Source organism: Epinephelus fuscoguttatus, linkage group LG12 (genome assembly GCF_011397635.1).
Source record: "Epinephelus fuscoguttatus linkage group LG12, E.fuscoguttatus.final_Chr_v1".
NCBI lineage: Eukaryota > Metazoa > Chordata > Actinopteri > Perciformes > Serranidae > Epinephelus > Epinephelus fuscoguttatus.
Genome location: NC_064763.1, coordinates 24,137,134 through 24,163,652, shown reverse-complemented (window position 1 = coordinate 24,163,652; position 26,519 = coordinate 24,137,134). Strand labels below are relative to the sequence as shown.

At 41.2% G+C, this 26,519-nt stretch overlaps 1 protein-coding gene across 1 annotated transcript in view; it reads right to left on the bottom strand.

Moving 5' to 3' along the window:
• snx19a (sorting nexin 19a) overlaps positions 1-26,519 on the bottom strand; it is a 128,779-nt gene that overhangs the window by 61,415 nt on the left and 40,845 nt on the right. The window contains exon 5 of the mRNA XM_049592761.1: positions 15,805-15,908. The gene's annotated coding sequence lies outside the window, so the exon portion shown is untranslated. The remainder of the gene's footprint in view (positions 1-15,804; positions 15,909-26,519) is intronic.

The window sequence follows — 26,519 nt, the reverse complement described above, 5'->3', positions numbered from 1 at the left end:
GTAGATATAAACGGTTCGTTCAAAGGCAACGATTTTTATTTTCAGGTGATCATACACAGAAGAAAAACATACTTACATTATATTCCATTTCTGCCGATACATCCCACTAAATCTTACACACTGGGCTTCAAATGGTCTAGCTGCTTGAGATCAAATGGGGCTGTATATGGCCTATGGACTCAATGAATTTGAAACCCCTGGGCTAAATGCTAACATCAATATGCTAATATGTTCACAGTAACAATGTTAAAATGGTGATGTTTAACAGAATCAGTGTTCACCATCTTAGCTTACCATGTTAGCGTGCTAATATTTGGTGATTATCACTAAATACAAAGTACATCTTAAAATTACAAATGTCAACTTCATGGTGGCCTTAGAGGAAAAATCAGGGGATCATCTAAGTCATAGGGACCATATATGTGTGGACAACATGTTTTGCCAGTTCATCTAATAGATGAGGAGATATTTCACTTGGTATGTGAAAAATATGACCTACTGGTGAGAAGTTAGAGGAACACCAAAGTCATTACAATTCATCTTCTGGGCATCATGGAGATCTGTGAAAAGTTCATTAATATTGTGGCCAAAGTGGCAGACCAACAGACCGATCCCTTAAAAAAAAGGTGATGTGAAAATAATGGCACTCACAAATGGATCTTATGAACTGTGTTTTCCAAATCTGTTGCCTCTCCCTCCGTCCAATATGAAAAATCCTAGACAGGGAGTTAACAGAAACAGAAACACAATTTTTTTGGTCAACTTTTACTAAGAGTTTAAATTTCAGTATTTGTTGTGTTGCTTTATTTGACTGATTTATTCTAACAAAAGCACTCCGATTATTGTTGTTAACCATTTGTCAAAGCTGTCTTACCATTATTTGCATGATTGTTATGTGTACTGGCTCAATAGTTTGTCCTCAACCGAAAACACCAGCATTTTACGTTGTCAGTAAAATATATCACCTGTTAATTATGACAAATAGTTGCTCACAGAATAAGGCTTTAAATTGAACTTTTCCACAGCCTGTTAAACATTTGGTTTCCTGGTATCTTGTGAGTTTGAAATAATTTAAAGGTCCAGTGTGCAGGATTTAGGGGGACACATTGGCAGACATGGAATATAATATAATAAGTATGTTTTCTTTTGTGTATAATCACCTGAAAATAAGAATTGTTGTGTTTTTGTTACCTTAGAATTACCTGCTTATCTACATAGGGCGCTGGTCCTCGTCCACTGATTATCCGCTATGTTGTACCGCCATGTTTCTACAGTAGCCAAAGATGGACAAACCAAATACTGGCTCTTTTCACATTGGTCACCGTACTAAGCAGCCCCTTCCCATTGGGCCAAACAATGTCAGAAACACACATAATTTAACGTGTATCCATTTTATTCATTGTTTTTACTGGTTTAAATCGCCTGGTCTATTTGTTTTGGAGAGGAGGAGGCCTCTGCGGAGAATTTAGCTCCCTGTAAAACCTCCTGACCATCTGGATAGTAAATTATCAGAGATAAAAGGTGAGCTCACATTAGCTGTCGTGGGTTTGCGGCCCATCTGTGACGAACTGAACCGGGTCGGGAAAAAACGACTTTATAATGTGAGACGCCTTTATTCAGCATTTTTATCGGTTTTGATCACCTGGTCTGTTTGTTTTGGAGAAAAGGAGACCTCTGCAGACAGTTCAGCTCCCGGTAAAAACCTCTTGAACAATAAACACTGTAGGAATCCTAACTGGGAGTTCACGCTTGGCACATAGGAGAAGTTTCAGCTGGTTGCAATCGGCAGACCCCACCGTTAGATGCCACCAAATCTAACATTTAGCTCCTGTAAGGACTGACTTCTTCTACAAGGAGTTTTTTTAGTCTCAGAACATTAGCAAATGTTTTAGGCATGTATTTGATACTGATATCAGTAACTAAAATGTTGGCAATTTTTTCTTCTTTCTCTTGAACTACATCACATTCAGACAAAATCTGACTATGATTTGCATACTTGTAACAGCTATGATTGAACAGCTGTTTAGTAAGAACAGCTGTGGTTGACTCTCAGCTGGTGGGACATAGGGTTATATCCACTGACCTGAACAGAGGAACATCAGATTAAAGCTGACAATATTTTATCCCTGAAGCAAGGCAGCCTTTGGCCTTGCATATACAGTATTACTGCAAAGCTACAGTGTACGTACAGTACGTCCAGAGACACAAATAAAAGAAACAAAACTAACAACATCAGATGTATGGATAGATCCTCGAGGGGCAGTTTGTTTTCTTCTTACTCTTTATGATTTCATTAGTACAGTTTCTTCTTGGCAGAGTGTCTGAGAAGATCGAAGACCTTCTGAACTCAGTGCTGTATCACTCTGGCCTCCACCTACTCACATTTGTTTTTCACCAAAGTGCAGTTCAATAGAGCAATACCATTTCCATACTGTAAGCTGAAGTTTGTACCCTTTGCTTTAACGTTTGTATTTCATCCGTATCTGATTCTGTTGGGAAAAGTATGATGCACCGAGTAGTGCCTTTGTAGTACTACAACGAGACTTAAAAGTGACAAGTAGAGCTGGAATGTAGACATTTGTGAATAATTTATGGTGCTGGAAAATGATTTATCTGTGCAATCTAATTATGTTCAGGCATGTTCTGTGTAAACAGTGTTTGGAGGGAATGTGAGCATGTGTGAAGCAGTCACTTTATGATCTGCTCTGTGCACATATGGTCAAGCAGCACAGTTTGTGCCAAACAGAATTAGAATGAGAACTTTCTTAGCGCTGCTCGATTTCTCACTTCTTCGCTCCCTCCCTCTCTGAGACACGCACGCACACACAAAGCCAAAACATTAAAACCACTGACAGATGAAGTGAATAACATTGATCATCACCCCCCCCCCACCCCCCCACCCCCCACCGCCACGCCCATAGCAACAGCACTCCCCAGTGGCAGTGCCCCCCGCCAAAGCAGGACAATGCGCCATGCAACACCACAAAAACTGCTCAGTAATGGCACGAGGAGCGTGACAAAGAGCTAAAGGCGTCAACCAGCCTCTAAATTCCCCAGATCCCACTCTGGTTGAGCATCTATGGGATGTGCTGGTACCCCACCTCACAACCCACAGGACTCAAAGGATCTGCTGCCAACGCCCTGGTGCCAGACACCAGAAGACACCGACTAAAGACCCTGTGTCCATGTCTCCATAGGTCAGAGCCAAGTCTGACCCAAAGATGCCCACCGTGGATGGGGAGTGCCTCTGGAGTACCAGAGAATGCTTGATCAGATTGGGATCTGGGGAATCTGGAAGCCAGGTTGGTGCCTTGAGCTCTTTGTCATGTTCCTCGGGCCATTCCTGAATAGTTTTTGTGGTGGGGCATGGCGCTGTCCTGCCAAGGGGACACTGCCACTGGGGACTGCCATTGCCATGAGGGGGGTTTACTTGGTCTTTAACAGTTTCTGGGTTGGTGGAGCACATCAAGTGGCATCCACATGAGTGCCAAGACCCAAGGTTTGTGTTGCATTATGACGAGATGATCAATTTTCACTTTTCCCGCCAGTAGTTTTAACGTTTTTGTTGATCGGTGTCAGTAAAATAAAACAATAATATCTTGCAAAAACGAGATCTCCCTTTTTTTTTATCATTATATCGTTTGTAAATTAGTCAAATAACCACAAGTTTACGGCCACACCTATTTGGCTAACTTGTGGTTGGTTAGTGTTATGTGTAACTGTGTTGGTTATTACAAGTTATTCTTATTAAAATTAGAGTCATTCTGCCCTATAAAGGCTAACTGCAGTAACTACGGTAACATTGAATCTGAGAAAAATGGCTTCAAAGTTTTTTGACTCCCCAGCTCAATTTGTTAAAAGTGGCAATGCACTTATTAAATAGGTATTCATAGAGTATTTTTCTTGCCTAAAAACCACGATCAATGGTTTCACCTACAAGGAAAAATGTTTCTATATAGATGTATAAATGTTTTAAAATAAGTAACAGAAATGTTTGAGAAACCCTTAAGTATTATTCTGTTGTAATATTCACTTCATCACGTTTGACCTCAATTAAGCTTTCTTGACATAATCATCATCTTCATCACTGATCTTGCTTTAGTTATTGTCAAGTTATTGATTATTTTGTCCTCATTCTCACAGTCATTGTAATTTTCCTTTGCCCAACAGAATCCTAAATCCCACGGCAGAGTGCAGTAACTGCATTTACGACAGTTTTCCCTTGGTTGTGCTTGGATTTTGTAGCTAATGCAATTTTTTAATTCTATTTTCTCTCGAACGGATCAAGATTAAACCAGGAAATTTGTCACAAGATAGAACAGATATCAAAAGGTTTAACCTCAGTCATAACTCAATTTTGACCAAAACTGTAGTTGCTGCAGTTGGCCTTTGTAGGGCAGTATTTTGGGGACAATGATGGTAAGTATTTGATCATAGTTTTGCATAAACACACAATCTGTATTTAAATATTTCTTACCAATGGCACACTTTCCTTGTGACATGGTGATTAATTACAGCGTCTGCTGCCTCCAGTCTGTGACAACCATTCACGTATTATGCACACCTAAAAGTTCCAGGTGTGTCTGCCTCTGTGCAGTGATAAAATACGTCCATTAGCTGGGAAACGTTGTGATAAAAGGTAGGACTGGCATGGAACAAAACAACAGTGGCAGGAGAGAGACGCTGGCAAACACTTGAGGCTGGGTTCGATGATTTGGTTTGAGTGCAGCAGAGGCAGGCGGACCGGCAGCACAAGCAGTAACAAGATGGCGGCGGTCTGCAGCAGAGAGTGCAGTAAGCTCTGTCCAGGGAGAAAAGGGAGACAGAAAAGCCGTAAGCGTAACATGCTCAGGGCACCTGGGTGCCAAGTATCACAGTGATTTGGAAGCAGTCCCGTTCATGGGCTGAGGCGGGCAGAGCGGTGCCAACACCCACAGGAGCACCTTAGGTGAAAGGGGCGCGAGAACAATGGAATGGCTGCCTCCCAGACAGAGCTGCCGTACTGCAGTGATAAGGGAACAGGAAAGGGGGGGGGGGGGGTGGGGGGGTGGGGGGCACAGGAGGTAGACACACCTGCTGCTGCCGCTGGAGCAACAGCAGCTACTGTAACAAGCAGCAGACAGAAAAAGACTGAGCTGGATTCAAACGCAAGTCCAGCCTCTCATCCAGCAATCAGAGGGCATCTCAGGACTCAGGGAGAGCGTGAGTGAGATCACAGCACAGGGGAAGAGCTGGAAATGACAGATGCATGAGGACATAAAGCTGACAAAACCATACTCACTGACATATGCTGTACACTCACATAACAGATGTGTTTATTCATCCATTTAGACATGAATAATAAAAAAAAGCCTGCATGCTAAAATGTTGAGGTTTGCTCCCAGTGTATGCAGCAGAAAATCACTGATGGCTGATTTTTGATTTATAGTGCAGCCTCTTCATTTGGTGCATTCTAATGCATTTTAACTCCGGGACATGTTGTCTGCTGTGTTTTCTGATCAAATTTGAACAGATTTTAAAAAGCTATCATGAAACATCTCTAAACCTGTTTTGAATTAGATGACAATAACGGATACAGGCTCGGCTCGGGAGATTTGATATCTCAACTACTGCTGATTGTCTGAGCACATTGTGGATTGTTTTTTTTTGGGGGGGGGCGGGCAATTTTGTCATTTTATTTTGCTAATTTAATGGTCCGCCTCAGAAGAACGAATGAGAGCCGCAGCGTGTTGAGCAATGGCAGCAAGAGAGAGACAGCGTGTGGAGCCAGCATATTTCACATTTTACTTGGGTAGTTAAGGGTTTATTTTCAACCGAACCAAAACTGATGCTTGTTGAAACATTGAAAGAACTAACCAAGATGTTTTTCTTGTGAGTTTTATTTTGTGTGTCGAGTTTGAATGAAGTGTGTCTTACGATGAGTTAATGAGGCAATTAAGCTAGTCTTAGTTTGGCGAGAGAGAAAAACTTGACTTTAGAAGGTAAATTTAATACAGGCCTGCTTAAACTATGTTAAAGCAACCTCATCCTCATATCACCTCATTACTTTGTGAGTCCATAACTGACCAACAGAGACAAAGAATTGTAATTGTATCTATATTATATAAACTGGACTGTGTAATGTTTATTCCCCTTATCACTGAAAATTAAAACACCTGCTTGCTCACTGTCAGTCATAGGCCTCTCCTACTAACACTTGCTTTGTTTTCTTGTCAATCTATTTTCTGCGGCTGCAGGTCCAGCTGTGTGTGCTATACCTGCCTGTACAATGCCATACTCTAAAAAGGGCATTCATGCCAACAAGTTGTCAGTGAGAGACACTGAAGGATCTGCAGCCCTCGAAATGGTCGGCCATTTTATAAGTTGGAAAAAAATCAAGCAGAGGCCGAGGGGCAAGGCTGTGGTGGGAGGTCTTAATAATGTGGCGCGTGCACGAGTACACACACAAACACATGCACAGACACACACATGTACACAGAGTGATGAAAGCACGGTGTGAATGCTTGAAGTGCACACATGGAAGTTAGCTGCTCTCATTCTCCTCGCAGTCATTACTTTTTTGTCAGAGCAGAGGATGGCATTTCAAAAGCAAACAGAAATCGTATCTACAAATATTCCGTATGTTTCTTGTTCTCTTTCTCCTCCTCGCTGTCTGTCTGGGTTTACTCTTTCTCTGTATGTTTTTGCTGAACAAGGCAAACACTGACACTATGACCTACTGATGCAGACCTGCTGCTCCAAGGTGGGAACCCCACTGAACTGAGACGACATCACATTGCTACGTTTACATTTTTCCACCAAATACCTGAATGTAAAAAGAAATGTGTGTGTGTGGAGACACAAGAGAATTGTTGAAATGATGCACTTCTGCTGATAATAAATGCTTTTTTTTCACTGATTCTCTTTAAGATGCAAATCTTAAGAGATTAAAATATGGCATTACAATGACACAGACATATACAGCAAACCCCTACAGCTAAACATCTCAGTATGAATATGATTACATGGAGCTCAAGACCTTAACAGTAAAGTATTTCTGACCATGGCAATGAAAGATCAGACGTAGTACAGACATCAGTCAGATTCTACAAAACAGAGTAGTTTTTGTCTGTTTTGTTAAGCTCTGTTGCATCTCTGTTAAGATATGATTTGATATCATATGCCTGTTTATTCTTGTGAATATTTGGCTAATGTGCATTACATGCTGCTTGAGTCATTCTGAGGCAACCTTTCTTACAGCTGCATTCTCACATAGTAAACTGAAACCAGGCTGGGGAGCAAGACTCCCAATAAGATATGAAGTGCGTGACAATGCGAATGAGTTGCAGATTTACAGAAGTCACTGCTCATTAGAAGTGTTTGACCACATAGTAAAAATGCCTTTTTAATGAATCTCTAAATTCCTGAAGCACGGAGGGATTGTACCAAAAATGGCAGCCGTTTCTTCAACCGTTCGTCTGACGCGGCTAAAAATGCCTTCAAATCAAAGCTGAAAATAGAATCAGAGCTCAAAGCTACCTGTCCTTCAACCACATGATTAGTGCATCACATCACATCCAAACTAATGAAAGAATGAGGACAAAACATCAAACAGCATCGCTGTTCAAATGCTGCTGAAGCTCCCTGAAAGACCCAGAGCGACTTCAGAGTGGCTGAGGAAGAAGAAGAGGAAGGAGACATGTAAAGGGTTACATACTGTAGGTGTGGATAAAGGGAGGGGAGAGCTGGAAATGAAGCTGTTACTGTGATCACAGATCACCGACCAATTATAGAAACAGGCATTTGCCTCCAGACACATTTCAACACACGCTGAACGCTGGGTTTAGGAGAACTGTGAGCACTGAGACGACAGCCCTTAGCATGATACATTCATCATCAGCAGCTGAAGACCTGAAGTGGCCCCACATACAGTACTGCATCAAAAACCTGGACCGGATACTGACTCACTCAGTCTGCCCTTCAATAACATCCATTAAAACACAGTACACATTAAAATAGCTTTTTACTGTACTTATTGCACAGTGCTACAATCTGGCTTTCAACCATATTTTAATGACTTGGCACCCATGGGGGTGGCACCCTGCTGCACACATGTACAAGTACCCTACAATTCTCACTCAACCATGCATTGAGTTTCCCTGTTCAGTGTTGTCTATTCACATGTAACAAAGATGCACATGCAGATAGGTGCACCAGGTATAGAAAAAAGAAAGCTGATAATTTTCATGAGGTCAAACACAAGTGTACCGAGCTTTCAGTGTCACGCTCTCACCAGTACTTTGTGCTGCTCTCAAGATAAGGCATGAAGAGCCTGCAGGAAAACACAAGAGTTGGGAAGAATTTGTGTCTTTCATCTGTTTTAAAGTATATAATAAAGTAAAAGGCTGAATACCACTTTATTCAAAGGGTGATTTGCACTTTACAGCCCGAGTGACATATGTGCTCTATATGTACATTTTTCTGCTGAATATAAATTAATACATGTTTGCTTGTACAGTATATGTTCAGAGTATGACTGTGTGTCTATACAGTGCACACAGTGCAGTTTGTCTACCACTGCCTTTAACAGACTGAGTGCTGTTCGTCTGTGTTGGCATGTGTAACATTAGTCACTGTGGGTGTAACCTTAGTCATAAATTCCTCATTCATTCATTGTACCTGCCCCAAAACACGAGGATTCTGGAAATGTGACAGTGTTTCGCTGTATCACCCCACCTTGTCTGGACATCCCACCATCCCAGTCACATGTCCTTCATGCCCACATTCCTCTATCCATCTGCCCCTCTCCCCCACCCACTGCCCCACACGCCATGCCTGCCTCTGGGTCTAAACCCCTCCATATCCTGAAAGAAACCCAATGTTCTTCCTTTTCGTTCCCCTCTATCTCTATTTTTGCTGTGTGGGTGGATCGTATGAACATTCCCTGTCACCGTGCCTAGCTAAAAAAGCGAAGCCGTCCCTTCTTCGCTGCGCTTTGTGTCTATCCGCCATGTTAGTCTTTTCCTTTTTTTTTTTTTTAGGTTACAGAGATGTGTGAGTGCCCCTCGCAGCTCCCAAGAACCCAACCCGTGCACATCACAGCAAAACGTCACAAGTTAGGGTCTCAGGGAATGAGAGAGGTACAGATTGCTTTTTGTCTGGCCTTTCCTATGCGACAGTAGATCATCTGCTACACGAGCGCTCTGGCTGAGACTGGAGCAGACAATGGCAGCTTCCTCTCTCGCTGGCTTAGTGCTGTACAGCACCCTAAGTCTCAGTTTTGACACTAAGTCCAGTCTGGTCTCGATAAGTCGTGGTCTGCACGCACCCGCTGCACATGTATTAGTTCATCCATAGCGCTTTTATACTGCAAGAGACAACAACTATAATCGTACTCTGGACATGAGTCAAATACCGATACGTGCCATAAATCACAAGCACATCACATCACATGTAAAGACACTAATAAAAACACTAACCACGTATCATGTTATTGCAAGTGAACACACATGCTCTGAGCACACTTCAGTCACCACTGAATGGCCATACACACCCAGACAGACAGCATTTTATTATCACATGATGTTCATAAGAATGGTTTTGCCTCAGCATATTTTGGCCTCCCTGCCGCTGCCACAGCCTGGCTCGGCCAAATCACCGTATCACAATCGATGGTGCAACATCTTTGATTTTTCATTTAAAATGCCTAAATGCTGCAATGTGCACACGCGCAGCAGCACCAGCCAGACGACAGGGACAGCAGCAGAGACCGAAAACGGACTGCCAGATAAAAATCCACCTCAATCGCTAAAAAAGCCAAATTTTCTTGCAACTTACATTCTCCCTAAGAGATTGCCCATCTCCAGTCACGGCAGGCTTTTCAGTCCTCTGAGACCGCACCTGTCAATCATACGGCTCTGACTATGTGGAGGGAAAGCTCATTCGTCAGGTAGACAGAATGAGATCTGACTGCCCGCGAGATGAAGAGGAGGAGGAATGGGAGGTTGGGAGGGTGATGAGATGAGATGCGAGGAAGGAGAGAAGGAAAGAAGAAAACTCACCCAGCTGACCGTGGTGGTGGAGGCTGCCGCAGTCCTCTCTGTATGTCTGCGCCGGTCAGCCCAGCAGAGGAACAGAGGAGGGGAGGATGCGGCCAGACAAAACGCAAAGAGAGAGATCTGTGAGGGAAAAAAAGAAAGCTGGAGAGAGAAGTAGAGGAAGAGATTTTAGTGCTGCTAGCTCAGGCTTTGTTGAATGGATCATTCGAGCTAGAACGTGAGGCTGCTGTAGCAGATTGCTGCTGTCTAGCCGTCTGCTGCTCAGACATGCAAGACTGTACCATGTGCAGCCAGAGAGAGAGAGGGAGAGAGACAGAAAGAGAGATACAGAGAGAGAGAGAGATGAAACAGAGGGCAGGAGTGAGGTTAAAGGGTTAAAGCTGGTGAAAAAGAAATATAGCAAAGATGGGTTTAAATAGAAAACCAAAACGCATGAGTGACACCACAGTAAATTTAGAAACTATGGAGAAAAGAAGCTCCTATATAAAGACATAAAGCAGCAGCAGAACACATTGAGAATAAAAGCAAAATATATTCTTTAAATGTCTTTACAAAAAAAGAACGCAAGAAGACGTATTGTAATAGGCACCAGGGGAAAAACGGCCTGAACAAGGAAAAAAAGAGCACATCAATGGGCCTGCACCACTACACGCTTACTTGTACAGGAGAGGAGGAACGAATGACAAATGAGAAACAGAAAAAGAAAGACAGGAAGGAAACAGCAGAACAAAAGCAGTATTAATGTAGGGCAAGTTAAGGTAAGATAACACATAACTTGAATAAGAAAGAAAGCTAACACAAAAGCACCGCACTCAGACACACATGCATATAATCCAATAACGTAGACATGAACCCACAATCTCAGCATTCTCTAAAGTTTTCCATGTAAATCACAGCTTTACATCAGACCTTAAAAAAACAAAAAACAAACGGAAGCTCTTGTTATCATCTGAATTTTGCAGATACGTTCAAACGCTATGAAAATAGGCTCAGATACAGAGCGCCAAAACAGCCACAGTATGGTGAATAATAGGAAAAAATGTGTAACGCCTGTTGCTGTAGTGCCTCTGCCTGCTGCTACTCACCCCTCTTTCTCCATGTGACACTACTACCCATCTTTTTCTTCCCCTGTCTGTCTGTCTGTCTGTCTCCTGGCTCCATCTGTCTCACATTTTCTTTCTGCTCTTCCTTGGCGCTTTAGTCTCGCTATATCACACCTCTCTGTCTGTGTCTGTGCCTCTGTATTTTCTTTCCCTCCTCTGCCTTGCATGCTTCATGGATTGCAGGCTCAAGTCCCCAGGGCAGAGAAACTGTAGAGCCTCTGCTTGCCCCTCTGTCTGTTACATACGGCATCGAAACAGCAGTAGCCGAGCGGGGAAAGAGAAATAAATATCATCCATTCATTTCCTCCCACAGCTGAAATCACTTAGACTCTAAAGGCCTGCTATATGCAGAGAAGGAGAGATAAGGAAAGGTAGAGAGGGAGGGAGAAAGTAGGAAAGAGAACAAGAGCATACAGTAGCAGAGGAGAAAATGAAAGAAGGCAAAGATAGGCAATCACATTTTTATCTTACAGTGTCTTTTCAAGCTCCTTTTCATTAAAGAAAAGAAAAAAAAAAATCCTCCTCCAGTCGGCAAGTCCGGTATTCTGTTCCTGTCTCTCTCTCCCTCTGTGTCTGTGAGAGTGACTGGGTATTACAGCATGCGTTTCATGGAGAAAAAGGAGGGTGGGAACAAGATCGAAAGGGGGGAGTTAGGGAGCGAAAACGCAGTTCATTGAGCGGTAAAGGAAATGTAACTGGAAGCCTAGTGGTGTGGTAGTCTTATACTTTATCAGTATTAGCTGCTGTAAAGCAGCAGAAAAGGCTTGTGAAAAAGGACGAGAGACAAGATGGTAGGAAAGCGAGACAAATGGGGAGAAGAGGGAATTACCAGAACAGGGTTCTTCTGACGGGCAACACACAATGGGCTGAGATCAGTGACAGCAGAAAAATGGCCTGTGTGGTCCCACACTATCACCCTATTTCCCTCTACTGGTTTCTTTGAGTGTATTCTCTTTAATTTCAAGGTCAATTAGAAAATCACAAACACAAGGTCTCATTTCATTTACATATGTCTTTCTTTCTTTCTTTCTCACTTGAGTTTCATCAGAAATACTCTCAATCTGACTTGATTTTATTGTTTTAAGGCAAACGCCTCTCTCTGGGTCACAGACATCACATGCTGAGTCCTCTCAGCACATCACATGCACGTCATTGCAGTGAAGGGTCCGATCATTTAATCTCAGTTTTACAAAGTGCCTTTCTTTATACTTTCACTTCCTCTAAAGCGACGCTGATGCTTCAAGTTGGCCACACGCAGAACTAACATTAGAACAGCTAAACGGGACTATTTATAGAAATTTTCAATGAAGACAAAAACCTACACTTTGATTCCACAAGGAAGGCGGGGTGTGTGTGCTGGGGGGGTCACTAGGGAGAGCTCCTGTGTGCCTCCTGCTGTATACTGTAACACACTACCCCATGGCCACAACAGCTCACACAGACACAGGGATGCAAATGAAAAACACTTTGCTCGTACCAGGGAAAAAAAACAACCAAAAAACGAGTAAGCAGGGTAATTGTGTACTGAGAAAAAAACAAACACAGTAGAGTCACGCTGTATCTACTGTAACTGACTGCTCGCGCTCTAGTACTGCAGAAGCTGCCCCGTAATAAGGGCCCCCGCTTTATTCTGGCCCACAGAGCTCCTTACTCCACCTCCATCGAACCCGGTGGCCTTGGGACAGAGAGCGAAGAGTTTAAGTGGAAACAGTCTTTCATCATCATACCACTCCATACTCTACACATCTGCACACAGCAGCACTCCGCACTACGGGGATACCAACTCTCCCCAACAGGACTGCATCCACTGCCGTGTTTTATTTATTAGATTAGCTGAGACTAAACACTGCATGTGGAACATACTTTGATGGTCGTACAAATAAAGATGTAGCCGGAATAATTGATTTTCACAACTGTGTTAGTGTGAAATCAGGAGGAAATCCTGCAACTGTAGTATACAGCACTTTGCTCATAATGATCTACATTACTTGACTTGAAGCTGTACAAATAATACAATCTAAATTTTATTTGTTTATTTATTTATTTATTTTTAAAAAAGCAGCATTTGCTTAACATTGATTTCATTTGTATGTCATACTGGGTGGGGGCGTATACTGATAGGAGCTCATAACTAAATGTAGTCTCCAACAGAGATCACAACTAAAGCTAAAATATGTCTGTGAAGAGTGGCTTAAAGTCACACGTTTTGTGAAAAAGCAGGAGAAATTCACTGGAGTATGCCTCAGATAAAAGCAATAAATCAGCGTATTTTACATTGCTGTCAGGGACCTAGATGATTTCAGGGGTCGGTGGTTTTCTTGGTTTGAAGCAGTGAAAGTTGTTACTGGCTGTTTTGATCACAGCAGTGTCTTTACCACATAGCTGTGAAGAGGAAATATATCGTTTTGGTTAAGTGAAACTGAACTTTGTACATAATTGGCTGCCAAGACCGTGTTCTTCCCCCTGCGGCTGTATGGTGTTTCCCTTCAGTGGCATCTCTTTCATTAGAGCGGTCCACAGACCTCGCTGCAGCACAGTGTTGGTACTTTTTCCCCAACTCTCACATGTTTTCCCCCTCTTTGTCCCCTGCTCTGTGACTGTTTTAATTTTGTCTTCCTGCCACAATGACATGCAATTTTTGCCATGTTCATGCCAGTGTGTGTAGCACATATTTTTATCTCTTCCTACGGCCTATAAAAAATACAAAACATTGCATGTAACAAAACAAATTGTAAAAAATCACAATAAATATTTTAGGACCAGACACGAAACCCCCCTGATATAAAGACAGTGTATTTACAACCAAGTGAAAAACTCAGAGTCCTGTCTAACATTGCACAAAAGTTGGAGTTTGGTAAAGTAATCCATCAGTGTCCAGAGTTTTGTGGTGTTTCCTCAGGGAAAGCTAGGAGGCTGTACAGTTATCTCCTGTGGTGTCACTCTGAACTATACAACCTACTACCTCAACCTGCGGAACACTGGAGGAAACTGCATGGCTGCTTTGAAGGGCAAAATGGAGCAAATCTATCATGCTGAATGTAATTTTACAGCATATTGTGCGTATGTTTTAATATAGATCGTTGTTGCGACATCAGGAAATTTGAAAAGAAAATTTATGAAACAGTTTTTACTTAAAACAACCAGACTGAAATATCTCTTTCTTGCTAATCCATAAATAACATATCTGACACGTCAATTTTATGCAAAAATGCTGTAATAATGCTGTGAAACAGTTTTGATCATTGATTTCGCAGCACTGACCCAATGGCCTAATTCAGGGATTTTTATACTGTCATGTCATTTCCTCATAAGTCCAACCCTCCTACTTTGGGTGGGGTCAGTGTGTAGAGATGGGCCACGTGACATTGGGTAAGTTTGGTAGAGAATATCCTGTCATGACAGGGTCAGTGTTGTTCAATCCTGGGAACACAGGCAAGGAGAGGCTTGATGTTATAAAGGACTCACTGTATAGACAGCTATACAATACCTATCTGTATGACTATCCAGTTAAAACCAGCTTTGAAGACAGCTACACTGAGATGGTTGTTTTTCTCACAGACAGAGGGCAGGTGTTGTATTTGCCAGGAAGACACATACCTATAGATACGAGCTTGTGCAGCCAGTCACCACAAGTTCGGATCTACGGGTTTGTGGCAGCTGGCATCACCCCTTCAAGAGCAAATAAGGAAGATGAAACCCACAAAACATGGAGACAGCAAGTCATTCTACTATCTGATCCTGTAAAGTCCACTCAACAAACCACCCCATTCAGTGGGCGTTCAAGCAAAAGAGCCACTAAGAACAATGATGATATCTTCCATTTTATCTTAGAGATTTAGGAATTCACTTTATTTTAACTGCTATTATATTTAAAGGACAAATCTTTGCCTGACAGTAAAATAAAATACCGTTCCTTTCATTCATTTTCATGTGTTATATTTTATTTAGACAACGTGGCTGTAAAACATTTTTCCCTGGCTGTGTAGTTTAAAAAGGAAAGCTTTGAAATTAAACCATGGTACACTGAAAAGGCCAGAGCACATGACTGTGAGAAGGACGTGGTGTTTGTGTAACCTACTGATCACATTCTTCTGAGGTCAACATTTATTTTTGAAATGTCAGACACAATAATATTACAGTATGCGGTTTTATATGTGGACATGAAAACCCAAAACGCCAGCACCTCATGAATAATTTGAATTCAGGAAATAAATTTGCGCTGTATAAAGTGCCAATTTAGGCTGTGTGAGATTTTATTGAAATACCACAATATGAATAAAATGACCCAGGACCATTAGTATTCTTAGCAAAAGGACAAGCACATCTGCAATCGCCAACAGAAAACAAATCCAAAATCTGTAGAAAAATACTGAAAGTGAGACTAAACGAGACTGTGAAATCATATTAAATCGCACTTGTACAGAACACAAAATATGACGCCTGATTTTAATTTGATTTCATTTATAAATACAGTATGTGAAATTGTTTGATAAATTATGTATTTCCATAATGAGCAGTAACATTTCCCTTGACCTTACTACCCTGACTCAAAAAAGAATCCAAACATGTACTTTGAACAGGTACGCATCAAACGGTGCGGAATAGAAACAACACTTAACCGAGCGAACAGAGAAAACTATAAGCATTATAAATCGCAAACATACCAGTAGGGCACACGCTGGAATTGATGGTTAGACATCCTCTGGAATTAGAAGGAGTCAGGCTTGAGGAGTAGTGTAGGCCAGTGCTTCAGTATTAATCAAGAAACCTACAAAAACAGATACACAAATCATGAAAAACTGACTGTGAACAGAACAGTAAGTCTAACGTTGACAGATAAGATGCCCGTGCACACACATTCCTACAACCACACACTTACAAACACGTGGTAACCCAAGCACACTCTTTAAACACATAAAAGACTAAAAACTACAAACACTACAAGAACGATTCAATAACGCAACAGTGGAAAAAATTTCTTATTCTGCTAAATAACAAGCAAAAGTAAGAAGAAAACATCCCCTCGTTCTGTCCCTGTTACGCCCTCCTAACCCGTTGTCCAGTGCCCGTTTTCCGGGGTACAAAAACCTCAAATCGCCTTTAAAAAAAGGTACGGCAAGAGAGAAATGGCAAAAGGTTGAATGCGGTAAGATGTGGATGAGGAGGAGTGGCAGCGCAGGGCTGGCTACAGAGGAAAGGAGAGGAAAGGAAAGGGTGGTGTTTTCTTTTTTTCTTTTTTTTTTTTTTGGTGCTTCATTCTGCTTGGCTTTTTTGGATCCCAGCAGGGTCCTTGGCTGCAGCTCTGTCCCTAATGCTGCCAAAATTTGGACATATCCCTTTGTCTTAAACTCTGTTGCATAAAATAAAATTGAGAGATGCGAAAACATATAACTTAAAAGAGACAAGGGGAAAGGACCAGCCAACAAAACTAGAGCACAAGTTATTACAGAAAAGGACACAGCATGAGTGAAAGTGCACAGCAAAGAGGAGAGAGGCTTAGCAGCTGAATGCAAGGGAACCAAAAATTCATTAAAAAAAAAAAAAAAAAAAAAACGAAAGAAGGTTGTTTCGCGTCAGATTTTTTTCTCTGCAAACATATTATCTCCCAAGTCCGAGCTGCAAAACGAGTCTTCTCTGCTGCTACAACACAGCAGCTGAAGCCTTTCCAAAGCTATGCCACGTAGTGAGAGAGGGAGAGAGAAAGCAGCCACTTTTTTCCTCTCTCCAAAATGGCTGAGGGCCGGGAGAAAGCCGCTATGAGCAAAGAGGAAGAGTGGTGCTCCCCGTCCTGCTCAGGGGAGGGCTGGGCGATTCAGCGAGCATCTCTCCCTCGTTTCCCACTCCTCACTCATGCCCTTTGTCCCATTCGCCGTCTTTCAGACCGGACGAATGGCGTACAGTCCGTAAGAAACTCTACTCGGCCCACCATGCAGGGGACAGCTACGACTGTAAACGAGTAAGGCTGATATGGCTTATTGTGTGTCTCCCACATGCCCACATCCTGATGCTCCACACTGTTGTCTGTGTTAATGTGTCGTCCTCCTGATGCTCTATGTTATGTGTTCTTTTCTAACGTCTCCTGAATGCCTTAGAGGACAAGTGACTCTAGTTAGATCACTGCATATTTTCTATTTATAAAAAGAAAAGGGAAAAAAAAAAATCAGATGTTGAAAATACTTTTATCTTTGTGAGTCCATGATAATTGCATGGCACTCTGTGTGCCTTGGTTATCAGTACATAATGTCCTCACATTTGGCTTTATATAGAAATATAAAAACTTGTCTTTATAAATCATATTAAGGTCATCATAAAGGTTGATTTACTTGAATGGACTCCTCTTGGCTTTCAGTACTTAATCTCAGCACCACTTCTGCCATCACAACAGCACAGTACATAGTTCAGTAGCCAGGCTGCGGCAGTCAATAGTACTATATCCTCATCAGCACATTTCTACAGGAGTATCTCAAGGTTCTACCTGAGAGCCGATTCTGTTCATTGTATCTTTGCTCCTGTGTTCCCTGTAAAGCCCGGGATAAGGCCAAAGACTGCGTGTAAATTACAATTCAACCATGTAGAAACGAAGAAGAAATCCAAGCAGATGTCAGAACATGTACTATTGCCAAGTTGACACATCACTGATTGAAAGGACTGCATACTCTGCAGTATAGTGAAGTCATGCTTCAGACATCAGCTCTAATGCTAATAGATTAATTCAACAACAATACACATCAATAGGCTAAAAGACGTTCAAAAGGGCTATAGATTTTATTCTCTAAAACCAATATTCAATAGCCTAAAGAAATGATGCAACTGGGTATAATATCTGAAGTGAGGCCATACTGGCTTTTCCCATTAAAAGACTCAGGGGTGGGGGAAATCCACTTCCGTGCACTTGATCCTGTTGTTCTTCCTTCACAGCAATAGGCTTTCTATTTTATACAGTGCAGCTCTTGTTCCTGGTAGAATATACAAACGTGGGTTTACACAGCATTCACACGAAACACTTGTCATTTACAAAATATTTCCATCCTACATCTGAGAAATGAACCAACCAATGAGGTAACCAGCACAAACATTGGAGGCACTATTTCAGATTTTGAAGTAGCTGCTCTACTCTCTGGTGCAGATAGACTGTATTCATTGGGGCCCCATACCATTGCCCAGCTGCCCTGCTGAAGTGTCCTTGAGTAAGACAAGATAACCTTATCTGACCTTGACTTTCGACCTCTGGAAGAACAATAAGCCCTTTTGTCATCAATTTATAGGGACCCTTAAAATTGTACAAGAAGTGTGTGCCATAATTTAAAAAATACAAGAATCACCTTCACACATAGATTGACTCATGCATATCAGCATGTGAGTATTATGGAAAAGGACGAATGTTTACTTCAGGACATTAGGTGCCCTGGATACTCGTTTTGCCACAGCATGCCAATGGGCTGCTGTCTGCTCCATGGTCACCACTTGAATCTAAATGAACAGATTTGACTTTCAGGATATTGCCAAGAACCCTGTCACAGTGCCGCCACAGAAAAGGGCCTCTCCAAAACAGAAGGCTGGAGAAAACAGAGCGACCGGCATGGGCATAACCCCAAACCTCTAACAAGGTAACCCCTTAAAGCCACTCTCGGAGCCTGGGAAAGTAGAGAAGAGAAAGTGGGCTGCCAACAATAGGGGAAAATCATTACCAGATTTTTTATAACGTAAGGGCAGAGAATGCAGTGACAATTGTACAGAAGAATTAAGCCTGAGTAACATGGATTAATATTGTATTTGATTGTTTCAGTCTTACTGCATGTGTCATCATTATTGTCAGTCTTACTATAAAAGAACATAAACTGATAATTTACTTGGTAACTTGAGAGTATTTAGGCAACATGTTATCTCCTCTCATCAGTACTGTAAAGACCTCTTTGCTTCAAATGTGCCCTAAACTTTGAGACTCACAGTCACCTTTAATAAAGAAAGGCTGTGTTATGAAATCCACCCACACCATTTTGTCTGAGTGAACTGCCTGGAATTGTCCTTTATTGGTACAGAATGACCTTTACCTTTAATGTCAGATGATATAGCTACAACATTGTTGTGTTCCTTGTAATTAAATGTCCTTAAAACATTGTTCAACATTATTAATGTTGTGTCACAACAGCACATCCAGGATTCCTTATACAAAATTTTACCTTGGTTGTCTTTCTGTAAGGCAGTCCTAATTTTCTGGTTTTGTGCCATGCCCTTATCTGTGATGTGCTGAGACACATAACTGGTCTCCAGACAACAGTATAAACCTATAAAATAACTTGAAATGCCTTCATACTTCTGTGTCACAATGTGCATTTATCACCAGCATCTTCTACAACACTGTGGAAGATAATGCACTTGTGTATACCCTCGTCCTGAAGAAGCAACATTGTCATTTGTCGTTTGTTAATTGGATCGACAAAGACACTTGAACTTGAGCAATACAACTGCCACTTTTGATTCTTCAATACGATGGTGGATAACACCCATGGAGGTGTCATTTGCCTGTGAATATTAATCTGTTATGTGCTATTAAATATATTACTTCTACTAATATGTTTAAGTAATTTAAATTCCTAAAGTAAGAAATTGGACACTGCATATTATTCTCATATGTATACATGGAAGATTCCAGGAAAGGCCACAACCAGCAACAATAATTTACCCTCCTCTCATAACTATTTGTGTTTAGGCTGTGATTCAGAGATGAGTCAGAGTTGTGTCTGTGTTGCAAGACGTTTCAATAAATACGTCTCCATGTCACCATTCAGGCTAGTCATTGGTACCAAGTGACTTCTGGGTAGCTGGTGGTTCCCAGAATTTAAGCATATCCAGTAATGTTCCTCTTTCAGATGTGGTTCTTGTCTCTAAGCATTTTAAAGAAAATCAGATCTTTCTCTCAGTACCTACAAGCAAAATTTAGCATCCCAGGGGGCAGGCACTGTAAGTGGTCGGTTTTAATTGTTTGGATACAGAAATCAAAACATGAGATAACCGCCCACAGTCCAGCCTGTCTGTTGTATTATCTGAGGAACTTGTCCGAGTAACTTAAACCTACAGTAACACCTCCAAAATCCACCAATGCCGAGATTTCAAAAGCATGAACGACTACACACACACACACACACACACACACACACACACACACACATAGATATAACTATATATACTATATATTTGTATTCAAACAAATCCTCAAAAATGGTGCGATGGGTAGTAGCTCGCAGGGCAAAGCACAAACCACTACGGCTGGGTTCCTACCAGAATCCTGCATTGGCTTAGGTAGGGTTAGTGCCTGGTGAGTGACGTGCTAAAAAATGGTGATTTGCGGGTGGTATCATGTCTTATTTTTACTTTTGGGTTCATTTCTGTGTCGAAAAAGATCATAGGAGTCAGACTGGGGGTGTTGGATGATAAATATGTCGAAATAAAATGAGAATGAATTTTATGTTTTAACATTTAAATCTGCTGACCGCTGACTTTGTGTGTTGGCTCTGTCCTCTGCTTCATCTGGAACAGGAGAGACACTTCATTCAGATGCGTTAACACACATAACTGTGGGGATGTGCTGCCAAATATTATGAGAATATGAAATATTCATTTAAATTTTATTACCTGAATAACATCCAATTTAAAATATAGCTATTTTCTTAGTTTCCCATGTATGAAATCTCAAAGAATTATCACTTCAAATGTGCTGCCTAAACCAGTTATTTGAACATCACATGGTTATTATAGGATTTGCAGTTTCAGGTTGGGCTGCAGATCTTGTGTCGACAGATCGGGTCAGGTTGCAAAACTAATTGGTCTTACGTGCCGATGGCAAGGCGGGTGTGGTATTGCACGTCATAGTTCCAGTTCCGGGAACTGGTCTTGAAAATCAGACCTGTGCAGGATCTGGTCCTTAACCCTGCAGCCTGGGTTCAAGTCCAGCTCAGGGGCCTTTTCTCCATGTCATCCCCTCTCTCTCCCTTAACCTCCCTGTCTATCCCTCCACTGTTGATAAAGCAGACATGTCTAAAATATAATCTAAAATAATGTTATCAATGAGGCTATAATATCAAAGTACTCAATCTGCTTAATCACAACTCCAAACTGCATACATTCATGATTATGAAAGTATTAAAGATCAAAGTAGCAGTGTGTATGTAAAGCCATCGGAGCGTTTTGTCTAACAAAAGGCATTTTGTCTACCAAAATGTTGCTGCTCACTACAATCAAAAGCAGACATAAGGACAGAAGATGTACCCATCTGTCTCCCAGAGACTTTGCTAGAGGAACAAAAAGAGAAGAAGTGTGTAGTTCATAAAATAAGAAGTGATTTCATAATGGTTACAAGTGGGCTTTCAGAATGTCTCACAGGGACTTTAAGTGATCTTGTAAGTCACTAAAATTAGTTGTAAATGTAACTAAAGGCATACGTGATAAAGCACACTTGATTAACCCCAGTGTGCACTTACAAAAACAATTACTGGATTTGTTCATTTTCTCCCTTGTTTATTTTTCTACGTGTTGTATTAAGAGATATGTAATCATTGAACTTGACTATGGTGTTTGTGAAGGCCCTCTTTTAGATTGTATCCCCATGTTCAGTCCAGTGCAACAGAATGAATGTTTAAAGCTTACACTGTAGAGTGCAATCAGACAAGAGAACAGGATAGAGCAGCAGTGGGAGACACGAGACAGCAGCAGTATTTATCACTGTACATTTTCATTCATACTCATACATCTTTGCTTCTTGATGTTTCAGTCCATTTTTATCTTTTTCCCCCTTTCATCTCACCCATCTCTTGCAATTGCTTGTCCCTCACTGTTCCCTCCTCTCGCTTCCCCCATCAAATATTCTGCTCACGCACAACTGCGGCACCCTTTCTCCAGTCCTCCCCATTAATCCACACCACAGACATCTTGGCCCACTGTCTCGTCTCCCTCTCAACGTGCACTCAAAACTCTCAAAGTCTGGGCCATTTCAGCCGAGAGTGCCTGAGCATTTTTCACAGGCCATGAGGCCCACTGCTGAACATGCTTTTTACTGTACAGACAGACTAGTAGTATATCACGCTCTCCCTCCCTCACTGATTAGAAAATGTAAGACAGCATCCTAGTCAAAGCAAAGGTCATATCAGGATAAGCAGCACTCCAGTGCTTACTAAAACCACACATGCACAGTATATAATCTGTAAGTTTACCTACACTAAGCATTTATCACCATGTCAGGAAAAAAACTGCACAAAACAAACTGGTGGCTTGGTTCAGCCGGGTCTGGGCAGCCTGTATATGTGGCTGGCTCTGCCCTGTTTGAGCCAGGTTTGGCCTGTTTGGCTAAAGACAGTGAGGACGATGGCTTTGAGTCAGAGAGCAACTAAATCTTTGCCACTGCAGATAAAACTTTACTCTGCGCATACTGTGCTAACTTGGAAAAAAATGGGTTTATTGGCTCTTGTGCTAAAAGTAAAAATAAAAGTTTTCCTTTAATGTTTAATTTTCCTCCATAATGTTTGATTTGATTGCTTGTTATAGTTCGACAATATTATACTGTGAAACACAAAAGAACCACAGTTACCAAAAAGTTGCATTATCTAGAAATCTTACTTACTTCATCCACTGTAAGTAAACATTTAAGTCAACCTTACATTTAAATTAATTTAAATTAACAATATTTTATAAAGTTTTCCTAACTTTGGTAATGTCACATTTCCTCTCCTTAATCTTAATATAAAGTATTAATAGCCTTTTTAAGCATTACTAAGCAGTGTTTGACAACATACTGTATTCATCAGACAGAGACAAAGTAAAACTATCCATTATGGGTGGCACACTGCTTCTTAAGATGCTCTGCAGAAGGGGTTGAGAAAGGAGTGAGCACAATGACATAGCAGGGGTAAGGCTGTAGGAAGGAGAAAAAGATCTAATTACTGTATTAATTACTTAATTTCTATTCATCTGCAGGATCCACTGGCTTCTACTAATCACTTTAAGAATGCAGCCAAATGCTCAATATTAACACATCTTCCATGACAGGAGGACGAGTGTGGGTCTAGGAGGGGATGAGGAAATGAGATTTACAGGCAAATTAAAGCGACTAATGCCATGAGACTTGCAAAAGAAGCAGCTCAACATTGACATCAAGGAAAAAAACTCAGGGAGGTCACATTTTTTCCTTCTTTGTGAAGAGCATTTGTTCTCTACTTAAATGCTGCACAGTAGCAAAATGCAGATGGGTAGAAACTGTATTTCCAGATATTCCAGTACAAAAATCCCGGGTGGATCGGGAGTTTACCCCCTCCGTCTTCCTTCTCTGAAATAAGGGTTCAAGTTAAATTGTACAGCAGTGCTTTGAAATAGCCCACAGAGCCTCATCAGCCACCCTCCTCTCTTGCCATTTCTTTCTTTCTCTCACCCTCCACTCCTGCCATTTCAGACCCTTATTTCCCTGCCCTCCTTCCCCTCCCTCCTCTCTCTCTCATTCATTCAGTTTAATTTTGAACTCTGCACTGGTAGACAGGCAAAGAGGGTAGCTCCATGGTTACCTGGCACCAGGCCATCTCATTACACTGCCAATTGATTCTGGCCTGCTGCCATGTCCGCTGCCTACCCCCCTCCACACCCCACACCATCCACCATCTCTGCACCCCAGACTGTCTGCAGCAAAGGAGATTTCAGAACACACAGGAAGGAAAGAGGCAAACAGCTTCACTTACGTGCATCGAACTTAGCTCGCATTCACGCACCGCTGCACACACTGAGAGCACAAACAAATACACACTCACATAAATAGTACATGGAAAGCTTTGTTCAAGATGAAAAATGTGTACTATGTTTAACTACTCTTATAACCCTAGCTCCAATACAGTGTACAAGGTATTGTAGCTACAACAATAGAATTATATCAAAAAGATGATGAGCCAGAAACCAAGAAATATATTCCAAGAATAATTATTTCTACACATGTAGTCATCTGTCTACCAAACCAGTGTGTCTGGGGATTAAATATGGAGCCAATTAAAATAAATAATTAAATTTTTCTCAAAAGAATTTCCAAATTATCTCAACTCTTCTGGATGTGAAGAAAACATGTTTTTTGGGGACAAAGTCAAAGACAAATCAAATTGTTTGGCGAAAAAGTGAACAAATTATGGAGTAGGTTGTGTTAACTTTTCAAAAAAAAAGTATAAAATATTAAATTTTAAAAAAGTTGAAAAATTGTTGAGGACACTGATTGCTTGGGTTTGCAAGCACTGAATACAGCATTAATAATAACAATTTAACATAAGCAAGAAAATAAAAACCTTTATTATTATTTATTAGGGTAACCCAAGAATAACTGTGATATTTCAATATGCTGAAAAGGAAAATAAAATAAAATAAAATAAAAGGAAAAAAACTATATTATTATTACTATCATTATCATTATTATCTGCATTTTTTTTTAGAATAATCTGTAACCCATGGTTGTTTGATTTCAGTTACTGGACTTTATTATTGTTAGCATTTTCAGATTATGATTTCAAGATTTTTTTTCCCAACTATTCTTCTTGGTTAATGCAAAGTCAGCTTCACAAAGTCCAACTTGACCCAACAAGAGAAATGTATAGCCTCCAAAACAAACAGAGTGGCCCTGAAGTCAACAACCAATTTGTGAAGGGATGTTTTAAAGCCTGGATTTGGGTTTAACTGTAACACTCACCACTGCAAATTTGCATTGCAGTTTTAAGTATTGTTAAATATGATTACTATTTTGGCCTACTACTTGACTGAATGTTCAAACCAACAGCAATACAGATCTTCCACAAAATCTCATCTGTGATCACAAGCCCAGTGGTGTGTTGATAGGCCAAACAGAGTGAGTGACCATGTTGCCCTAAAGGTATCTCTTACAGAAGCTCTTGCTCTTACTGTAGCTCTTAGTTAGAGTGACAGAATTTTGACACCGGTGTAAGTTCTCACACAACAACGCCACATACTGTTGTTGCTGTCTTTTAAATGGCATCCCTTATTAGGCTACATTGAGCAAACCCTATAAAATTTAAAAGTTTAGCTTTAGACTTTCATAATTTTCACTGAGACACACATTTCACAGCAGCTTTAAACCAAACAGAGTCCTTATAGGGTGTTCCTAATATCTAAAGTGTCTGCTTCAAATAATTTTGTGTAGCTCTGAGCCAAAAACGTCAGGATCGATGTCTAATGACTCATCTTGCCCTATGAGACTTTCAGTCAGCGGCAGTGAGTGCAGGGGCGGGTTCACTGACGAGACTTCATCTTACACAGCATCTGTCTAGGTGTGACTCAGTCAGTCGTAGCTTGCCTCTCCTTCTGCCGCTGCTGGCAGATGCTGGGGTCGTGGCCTCGTGGTCACCAGGGATTTGAGGGGCTCAGGAGTCAAAGGGATCATAAAGCCATATGACAGTGTGTCTACTGTGCCTTCAATATCCCCAAATTCAACAGCCATTCATTCATGATCCAGTTAAAACTGTAAAAGGCAGACCAGGTGAAGACATTGTTCTAAAGATCTGCAGTGGTTCATATGCAGTTGACAGAGTCGTCAACAATGACAGATGAGTGATTTGTGGTTTTACGTTTTCCTGAAATAATACAATGCATCTAAAACCATGCAATATCTTATGCTACTGCAACTCATGTCTAACTCACCCTTTGCTCATTCGCACCACTGCTGCTATTACTGTAGCTGCTCAATGCAGGATTTCAAAAGCACCATCTCTACTTCAGCATCCATTTGTAGGCTGTGAGTTAGGTTCTCCCTCGTTCACTCCCCATTTAGTGACAAGGTCAGAGCCTAAATAAACTCTGTATTCTATCAGTAAACACTGATGCACTCCATGTGAGTTCACGGACACAACATGTATGGTTTTCATTTACAGATTTTCCAAGTAAGTGTGGCACGGAGTTACTTTATATAGGCTAACCTATTTCATGGTATACATATTAAACTATTACCAGAATATAACAGAGTATAAAATATAATGCTGATTACATTTTTACTGATGGCACCTTTTTTAAATAGCTTTGTTGCCATCCTGACAATAACCAGCTTCATCCATGCATGCAACTAAAAAGTAGGCTGAATCTAATCAGTGCAGGACTTGGAGTGCACCCCAAAACATCTGCAAATCAAATCCAATCAAAAGATGCTCTTTTCCCATCTTAGTAGGTTCACGCACTCAATTTGAGATTCAGCCTTGAAAAATGATTATAAATGTGCTCCTACAGCAGACACTGTATATACCCACAGCAATATTAAGAGCACGTTGGCAACATTCACTGAGTTGTCTTAGAAAATGAATTCTATAAAGCCATCAGATGGGCAATGCTTTCTACTGCAAACTGAACTTTGCTTTTC